Raw genomic sequence first — 10,559 nt, forward strand, 5'->3', positions numbered from 1 at the left:
TTATGATTACCGGTATGATTTTTCACCACTGTTACAGTGTTAGCTACAGCATGGACTGAACTGAAGCAAATTTATTCTGTACACAGAACAGCTCGGTCTATATTTCAATATTCTAGGACCATAGTTTTGATAATCATAATTCTCTAATTAGGAGGAGATAGCAATTTTGTGATTTTGTCAACATAGATTTTTTACAGCCATACACAATATTTTCAAGGAAACTAAGGGAATAAGTTGCATCTGTGTTGGCAAAAGAAAGGGTATTGATTTTTTTGAATGTTTTTAACAAAGGAAATTTGCATGTCTGACAGGTGGTATGATGAGACCATCTTAGTTGCTGATAACTTTACCTTGACAAGTGTACAATTTTTAGCACCTTCAAACATCGACTTCTTATTCAATTTGCTCCTGAATTTTAAACAAAATCAATATTTTTGGAACATATTTTTAACCAATAATCCTTAAATTAAATTCTAAGTTTCAAATTGTTCAGAAACTGATAAAATTGAAGAAGCCTTTAGCAGCAGATGTCTGAGCACACAAATCAAGGGGAATTGTGGGTAGTCTCACTTACTGTGTGCTGTCAGTGTATGTGTGATTTTGATCAGTTTCCTATTTTAATTTTTCATTCAATTCAAATTTGTTTCTCTGTTCAGTATGAATACCGGTACATCAAAATATCATGTTACTATTAAAAATATTCTCGTAATCGTAAGCATTTATTACAAGTGTCAAAAATAATTACAACATTTTTGCTCACGGTTGAAAGCGAAAGTGGCCGTTATGCATTTTGCTAAGCCTTGAGTACGTGAAAGGCATTAAGAGAATTTCGACCGCAAACACTGAATTTTCAAACAAGAGAAACATCGCAGATCGACCATCGGCTAACACACCTCCGGGTACTCAACAGTCGCGCTCGATCGATAGATTGTTCAGGTCCGATCGTGATCTCAGGATAAAAATCAACAAATGCACGCCCAGTTGATGAAGCGATTCAACGCGTACACACGTAAGTTTTAACCCTTATTACATAATTATACGGTACGCGATTGGTTCTTCTGTACTATACTGTATTGAGACATAAACCAGGCTGATGTACTGCATGGGTGCGTTCATCAGCGAGGCCTAACAACCGACAATAATACCATGCATTTGTGTCTAACAGAAATATTTGAAAGCTGCAATACCATTAGGATGTAAGCGAAAATCGATTTACCAATGTATGGTTAATATAAAGAGCAAGTTGTAGTGTCCAGCGCTCACTATGAGTATGAGTATGAGTGACCTGTGAGGGCGCTTTAGTCTATTTCTGTATTGTGATATTGGCAAGCAGCCGGGTCGGAAGGCATACCGAATAAAGGCAGTTCAGTCTGTATATTTCTGCGTGACGTCTTATTATTCAGGCGACACAACATTGGCGACGAGGATGGGATCGTCCGAACTCTAACTGGTACCTCGCCAGAGACTGAAAGAACAGCTGGTAGACAAGCCCAGACGTCAACAAATTCTCAAGTCAGTAAAAGTAAGTGTGCAATAGATCCAAGATGGCGACCGCACGTGAGTTACCGCCATTTCCTAAATTCGAGTTAAACTCGAGACTGAGCACTATAGGCATATGGTGGAAAAAGTGGATCAAACGGTTCGAAAATCTGACACTTGCTCTAGATATTAAAGATGCTACGCGCAAGAGAGCCTTACTTCTGCACTACGCGGGTGAAGAAGTGTACGATGTATTCGATACTCTGCCTGATACAGGAGAAGAAAACGAGTACCAAACAGCAGTTGACAAACTTACCGAGTATTTCACACCAAAGAAAAACGTAGAGTACGAAATATATATGTTTCGACAAGCGAAACAAGAGCCAAAAGAATCGATTGCTACATACCATACCAGGCTTAGACAGCTGGCAGCGACGTGTGAATTCACAAATGTTGATAGAGAAATTAAAACACAGATCGTACAGAATTGTACCTCTTCACGGTTACGCCGTCGTGCATTAAGAGAACCCGGAATGACCCTAACTACTCTGTTAGATACAGCCAAAGCTCTCGAACTGTCCGAGGCACAAGCAAGTGGTATTGAACATGCCACGAGCGATTATGAAACAGTAAATGCCATCAAACCTCAGAAAAGATATCAAGATAAAAAGTGTCAGGGCAGACAACACAGAAGCACTAAATGTCGTTACTGTGGAGGTGAGTACCCACACAAGATGGTGCCAAATCCTGCCCGGCTAGAGGAAAGACATGTAACAACTGTGGCAAAGCAAACCATTTCGCAAAAGTGTGTCGGTCAAGGCCAAAACAAGACCAAGCAACAACTACAAAACGAAATGAAAAGAAAAATCCAACTCGTGCTGTAAACACTGTTAAAATTGATCCGTCCAGCTCTGATGATGAATACATCTACAGTGTATATATGTGTGATACCAAAGTTCGACATCAAAGTCAACCTAAAGCAACAGTGGTATTATCAGGCACACCAGTGCAATTTCTGGTAGACACAGGAGCTAGTGTTAATCTGATAGACCGTAGTACATTTGAGAAATTGAATAACAAGCCCATGTATGAGAAAACAAATACCAATGTCTACCCATATGGTTCGAAGAAACCGCTACCCATACTTGGCAAGTTTAGTACGGATGTCCATTCCAAGTCTAGCAAAACACATGCCAGATTCTTTGTTGTAAATGGCAATAGTGGTTCACTACTCAGCTATGAAACAGCATGTGCTTTAAATCTCATTGAGATCACCAATGCCATCAGCCAGGTGTCAACTGTCAAGAAAACAACATCTGATGGAAAGATAGCTAAACTGGTAAACGAGTATTCAGATATTTTCCAAGGATTAGAAAAAATTGAAACATACTCAAGTAAAACTACATATTGATTCCAGTGTACAACCAGTTACACAACCACATCGACGAGTTCCCTTTCACATCAGAAAGAAAGTGGAAGAAGAGATAACAAAACTAGAAGAGCTAGATATTATTGAGAAAGTGGAAGGACCAACCCCTTGGGTTTCTCCCATTGTAGCAGCACCTAAACCCAAAAATCCTGATAAAGTACGAATCTGCGTTGACATGAGGTTACCTAATCAAGCCATCAAAAGAGAAAGACACACGACACCAACCATAGATGAGATCTTATATGACATAAATGGTGCAAAGGTGTTTTCAAAGCTTGATTTAAATTCAGGATACCATCAGCTGGAGCTAGCACCAGAGTCCTGGTATATCACTACTTTTTCGACTCATCTTGGTCTAAGACGATACAAGCGATTGAATTTTGGTGTGACGTCTGCAGCTGAAGTATTCCAAAATCAAATTGAGCAAACTCTACAAGGCTTACCTGGTGTGAGAAATATAAGTGATGACATCATCGTTACAGGTACTGATGAAGAAAATCACTATGAACACCTGAAAGCAGTCTTTAAAAGAATCCGCGAGAAGAATATCACACTTAATGCAGAAAAGTGTATATTCAATAAAAGCTCGCTTGAATACTATGGAAGTATCTTCTCTGCAGATGGAGTGTCACCTGACCCAAAAAAGGTGTTAGCGATACAGAATGCAAGTCCCCCTACAAACCAGAGTGAAGTGAAGAGCCTGCTGGGAATGGCAAGTTATTGTTCAAGATTTATCCCAGACTTTGCCACAATAACCCATCCCCTCAGAGAACTGACAAAGAAAGATGTCAAATGGAAATGGTCTGAAGCACACCAAAATGCATTGGATGCATTGAAACGAGAGTTAAGCAGCGACACAGTCATGTGTTACTATGACCCATCCAAACAGACCGAGCTCATCGCAGATGCAAGCCCAGTTGGCTTGGGAGCCATACTGACTCAAAACACACGACACTCGAAAGTCCTGCACGTATTGTAGCATATGCCAGTAAAGCACTCACTCCAGTGGAGCAACGCTACTCACAAACTGAGCGGGAAGCCCTTGCCCTTGTATGGGCTTGTGAACATTTTCACCTGTATTTATATGGCAACAGCTTCACCATGGTTACTGATCATAAACCTCTTGAGGCAATACTTGGTAATCCACGGTCCAAACCAACAGCTCGCATAGAAAGATGGAATTTGAGATTACAGCCATATGATTACAAGATTGTGTATAGAGCAGGCAAAAATAATCAGCAGATTATATCTCTAGACACCAAGCAGATTGCAAGATGAGCCAAGTAGCAGAGCCACTAAGTATCAGAAGAGTTCATACAGTTTGTAACTGAAAATGCTGTACCAAAAGCCATGACCTTACTCCAAGTCCAAGAAGCTACCAAAGCTGACCCGACGCTACAGAAGGTAACAGAATATATCAGAAGTGGCAAGTGGAAACATGTCCCGAAAGACCACAGTAATAAAGTAAACAGCGAAGCCTTAATTGCATCCAGTAAGGTGCACAAAGAGCTGACAGTCACATCTGAACATGCATAATTCTGCGTGGCACCAAAATGTTTGTCTCAGAAAGTCTCCAAGCTCATGCCATATCACTAGCGCACGAAGGCCATCAAGGTATAGTCAAAACTAAACGTCTGTTATGGGAAAAGGTATGGTTTCCAAATATTGATAGACAAGTCGAAGTAGCCACAGCTAATTGCATTCCATGTCAAGCATCGATTGGTAAGAACCAGTCTGAGCCATTGCGCATGACAAAATTACCTGAGGAACCCTGGCTGAAAGTTGATGTTGACTTTTGCGGACCTTTTCCGTCCGGAGATTACTTACTAGTTGTAATAGATGAGTATTCCAGGTACCCTGAAGTAGAAATTGTCAAGTCGACATCTGCCCGAGCTGTTATTCCCAAGTTGGATAAGATATTTGCATCCCTTGGTATACCACAAGAACTTAAATCAGATAATGGCCCACCTTTTACGAGCCACGAGTTCAAATCTTTCAGTCAATACATGGGTTTCAAACACAGAAAGATAACTCCGTATTGGCCGAAAGCTAACGGTGAAGCGGAATCGTTCATGAAGTCACTAGGGAAAACTGTGAAAACTGCTCATGCTGAAGGCAAACCATGGAAGCAAGAGCTATACAAGTTCTTACGCAACTACCGTGCGACTCCACATTCAAGTACCAAAGTACCACCCTCTTCACTGATCTACAGAAGGATGCCACGAATCAAACTACCTGAAGTCAGAAAACGTACGACAGACAGGAAAGTTCGTAAAGCAGATAGTGAAGCCAAAAGGAAGATGAAGTTCTACAGTGACGTACGCACTAACGCACAGAATTCAGAAATGAAAATAGGAGACACAGTGCTTGTTAAACAGAGGAAGGAAGGAAAACTATCCACTCCTTTTAATACAAAGCCATACCAAGTAGTAAACAAGAAAGGTACCATGGTAACAGCACAGAGAGATATGCATACTATCACCAGGAATGTATCTCAATTCAAGCTGCTAAAAGGAGAAGTCACAAAGTCAGAAGCTGCTGAACAAGCTGACCTTGATGAACCAATACAACCTCAAGAAGAAATACAGGAAGACAAAAAACCAGAAAGCAGTCCTCCAGCAGAGAGACGCTATCCACAGAGACAAAATAGGAGGCCACCTGCATATCTGAAAGATTTTGTAGTCTAAACTAAAATCTTAAACAAAACAAAACAGACCTCTGTGTATGGGGCAGAATAATCCCCTGAGATCTGTTCAGAACAAGATAGTCCACCCTTGTTCTGATTTGGCTTATTTTCTTGAGAGGCCTATTTGCTTGTTTGTATTCATTTGGCCAGTCTATCTGTTTGTGTTTTTTGGTGTTTGAAATTTGACTGTTCAATTTTGTGTTCAAGGACTGAACTGAACTTTAGTGAAGTAGTCGTGAAATATAACAGCAGAACAATATAGAACCACATGTTTGAAATATCACATCCAGCATGAACATGACCGAGAATTATCTCATGTTTGTGAATTTATCTTCTTTTAAAGAAAAGGAGGGATGTAGTGTCCAGCGCTTACTATGAGTATGAGTGACCTGTGAGGGCGCTTTAGTCTATTTCTGTATTGTGATATTGGCAAGCAGCCGGGTCGGAAGGCATACCGAATAAAGCCAGTTCAGTCTGTATATTTCTGCATGACGTCTTATTATTCAGGCGACACAACACAAGTCATAGGCATCATATAATCCGCTATCAAAATTCCAAATTTGGATAATAGATTTTTCAAAGACACACATTTCTCTGTCTCTCTCTGTCTTTATAGTTGTCTCTCTGCCGTTATATTTTTCGAGGCGAACGCTATTGTTTTGGAATATATCGCTAAACAAGCAACTGGAACAAATACAACTTTGAAATAATGATACACTGTTACCGATCTTCGTGCAAAATTATTTGAATAAAGTCGAACGCTATATGAGTAGTGGGTCACCCTCTCTTCGAACAGATCGCAGCCATCTTAGCATAATTTGTTCTTCTACATTCTAAAGTATTGCAGTGGCATTGTATGACCAGGACACAATAAAATGGCATAGCATTATTCGACTTAGTGACTGTAACGTTAAAGTGGGAGAGAGACTGAAGTCTTACGATTCCTATATCCACATCGAGTACCGAGTCACATTTACTTACCGATCCTTAGCATTGACATATGCACCATGTTTAATCAGCAATTCAGCGACGTCTGCATGACCTGCTCTAGAAACTGCATGCAATGCTGTGGAAAAGCCCTACAAAAATGTAAACAATGTTAAGATTGCTATTCACCAATAAGAACTAAATCCTGTCGGCATGGTATGAGGCATATACCGAAAAAGTCTGACAATGTTATTGAAATCAAAAAAAGTCACAGTAATCAAGGAGTATGCTTTCATTGTGATTGGAAATACGGATGTACGATCGGAAAAGGGAAAAGTAATGTCAATTTTTTCAAATGGGTTTTTTGAATACCTACATATGAGAGAAGTCCAAAACTTGCGAAAAAAGATGGGGTCACCGCGCTTGTTTTTTTACAAAATGACATTAAAAATTCACGGTTTTTCACAAAATCACTAAAAATCAATTAAAACAGGTCATCATTTTCCTATTCACATCATGATTGCATTTTTCACTTTTACACTGTAAAAGAACAAAAGATTATAAATTTAAGCTTCTTCGGAGATTTACTTACATTAAAATTGAGCTAAAAAGTCACTATATTTATTTTTTAAATTGCGACAAATATGACCAAAATTATAGCAATGGGAGAGGGTAATTTATTAATTATTGACAGTGTGGACTAGAGTCAATTTTCTCAAACTTTGCTAAACAATAGCTTTTTTGTGAATTTTTCAAAACCACATTTTGTTTAGTAGGTCTGTCTAAAGAGCAGGTCATAGGTATTAAATAATCCGCTTTCAAACATTCCAAATTTGAATAAAAGATTTTTCAAAGACACACATCTCTCTGTCTCTGTCTGTCTGTATATCTTTCTCTCTGCCGTTATATTTTTTCGAGGCGAACGCTATTGTTGTTGAATATATCGCTAAAAAAACAACCAGAACAAATACAACTTTGAAATAATGATACACTGTTACCGGTCTTCGTGCAAAATTATTTGAATAAAGTCGAACGCCATATGAGTGGTGGGTCACCTTCTCTGCGAACAGATCGCGGCCATCTTAGCATAATTTGTTCTTCTACATTTTGAAGTATTGCAATGGGATTGTATGACCAGGACACCATAAAATGGCATAGCATTATTTGATTTAGTGACTGTAACGTTAAAGTGGGAGAGAGATAGATGGAATTGTTAAAGTATTACGATTCAGATATCCATATCGAGTACCGAGTCACATTTACTTACCCAATCCTTAGCATTGACATCTGCACCATGTTTAATCAGCAATTCAGTGACGTCTGCATGACCTTCTCTAGAAGCCGCATACAATGCTGTATATTTGTCCTACAAAAATGTAAAAAATGTTAAAATTGCTATTCACCAGTAAGAACTAAATCCTGTCGGCATGGTATGAGGCATATACCGAAAAAAGTCTGACAATATTATTGAATCAAAAAGTCACAGTAATCAAGGAGTATGCTTTCATGGTGATGGGAAATTAAGGATGTACGATCGGAAAAGGAAAAAGTAATATCAATTTTTTCAAATGGGTTTTTGAATACCTACATATGAGAGGACTCCAAAAATTGGGAAGTAAGATGAGGTCATCTCGCTTGTTTTTTTTACAAAATGACATTAAAAATTCACGGTTTTTCAAAAAATCACTAAAAATCAATTAAACAGGTCATCATTTTCCTATTTATATCATGATTGCATTTTTCACTTTTACACTGTAAAAGAACAAACCGATTATAAATTTAAGCTTCTTCGGAGATTTTACTTACATTAAAATTGAACTAAAAATCACTATATTTATATTTTAAATTGGGACAAATATGCCCTAGATTTTAGCAATTGGAGAGGGTAATTTATTAATTATTGATAGTTTGGACTAGAGTGAATTTTCTCAAACTTTGTTAAACAATAGCTTTTTGTGAATTTTTCAAAACCACATTTTGTTTAGTAGGTCTGTCTAAAGAGCAGTCATAGGTATTAAATTATCCGCTTTCAAACATTCCAAATTTGAATAAAAGATTTTTCAAAGACACATATCTCTCTGTCTCTGTCTGTTTGTATATCTGTCTCTCTGCCGTTGTGTTTTTTCGAGGCAAACGCTATTGTTAAGGAATATATCGCTTAACAAACAACCGGAACAAATACAACTTTGAAATAATGATACACTGTTACCGGTCTTCGTGCAAAATTATTGGAATAAAGTCGAACGCCATATGAGTGGTGGGCCACCCTCTCTGCGAACAGATCGCGGCCACCTTAGCATAATTTGTTCTGCTACATTCTGAAGTATTGCAGTGGCATTGTATGACCAGGACATCATAAAATGTCATAGCATTATTTGATTTCGTGACTGTAACGTTAAAGTGGGAGAGAGATAGATTGGATTGTTGAAGTATTACGATTCCTATATCCATATCGAGTACCGAGTCACATTACTTACCAGATCCTTAGCATTGACATCTGCACCATGTTTAATCAGCAATTCAGCGACGTCTGCATGACCTTTTCCAGAAGCTGCATGCAATACTGTGGATTGTTTCTACAAAAATGTAAACAATGTTAAAATTGCTATTCACCAATAAGAACTAAATCCTTCCGGCATAGTATGAGGCGTGTACCGAAAAAGTCTGACAATGTTATTGAAATCAAAAAAGTCACAGTAATCAAGGAGTATGCTTTCATTGTGATGGAAAATGAAGGATGTACGATCGGAAAAAAGGAAAAGTAATGCAATTTTTTCAAATGGGGTTTTTTGAATACCTACGTATGAGAGTAGTCCAAAACTTTGGAAAAAAAGATGGGGTCACCACGCTTGTTTTTTTTTACAAAATGACATTAAAAATTCACTGGTTTTTCACAAAATCAATTAAACAGGTCATCATTTTCCTATTTATATCATGATTGCATTTTTCATTTTTACACTGTAAAAGAACAAACAGATAATAAATTTAAGCTACTTTGAAGATTTTACTACATTAGATTGAGCTAAAAAGTCACTATATTTATTTTTAAATTGCGACAAATATGCCCAAAATTTTAGCAATGGGAGAGGGTAATTTATTAATTATTGCCAGTTTGGACTAGAGTCAATTTTCTGAAACTTTGCTAAACAATAGCCTTTTTGTAAATTTTTCAAAACCACATTTTGTTTAGTAGGTCTGTCTAAAGAGCACGTCAAAGGTATTAAATAATCCGCTTTCAAACATTCCAAATTGAATAAAAGTTTTTCAAAGACACACTCTCTCTGTCTCTCTCTGTCTCTGTCTGTTTGTATATCTGTCTCTCTGCCGTTATGTTTTTTTCGAGGCGAACGCTATTGTTGTGGAATATATCGCTAAACAAACAACCAGAACAAATACAAATTTGAAATAATGATACACTGTTACCGGTCTTCGTGCAAAATTATTTGAATAAAGTCGAACGCCATATGAGTGGTGGGTCACCTCTGTACGAACAGGCCGCAGCCATCTTAGCATAATTTGTTCTGCTAAATTCTGAAGTATTGCAATGGGATTGTATGACCAGGACACCATAAAATGGCATAGCATTATACGATTTAGTGATTGTAACGTTAAAGTGGGAGAGAGATAAAGAAATTTTTGAAGTATAACGATTGCGATATCCATATCGAGTACCGAGTCATATTTACTTACCAAATCATTAGCATTGACATCTGCACCATGTTTAATCAGCAATTCGGCGACGTCTGCATGACCTGCTCTAGAAACTGCATGCAATGCTGTGGAATAGGCCTACAAAAATGTAAACAATGTTAAGATTGCTATTCACCAATAAGAACTAAATCCTGTCGGCATGGTATGAGGCATATACTGAAAAAGTCTGACAACATTATTGAAATAAAAAAAGGCACAGTAATCAAGGAGTATGTTTTATTGTGATGGTAAATTAACAAAACGCACAGCTTGCACTCTGATACTGAAGGTGACAAATAACAAATAAAAACTAGAAACGTCAGCAGTTGACTCATAGTAGTCATTTAT

At 37.9% G+C, this 10,559-nt stretch overlaps 1 long non-coding RNA gene across 1 annotated transcript; it reads right to left on the bottom strand.

Annotated features, from left to right (window-relative positions):
• Window positions 1-6,572: 6,572 nt before the first annotated feature.
• On the bottom strand, window positions 6,573-10,312 carry LOC139129085 (uncharacterized). The gene is made up of 4 exons (XR_011551498.1): window positions 10,212-10,312; window positions 8,999-9,097; window positions 7,789-7,887; window positions 6,573-6,673 (listed from the first exon to the last, which is right to left on the bottom strand). It is a non-coding gene; the product is annotated as an uncharacterized lncRNA (long non-coding RNA).
• Between the last annotated feature and the right edge of the window lie 247 nt (window positions 10,313-10,559).

This window comes from Ptychodera flava, unplaced genomic scaffold, assembly GCF_041260155.1.
Source record: "Ptychodera flava strain L36383 unplaced genomic scaffold, AS_Pfla_20210202 Scaffold_90__1_contigs__length_430918_pilon, whole genome shotgun sequence".
NCBI lineage: Eukaryota > Metazoa > Hemichordata > Enteropneusta > Ptychoderidae > Ptychodera > Ptychodera flava.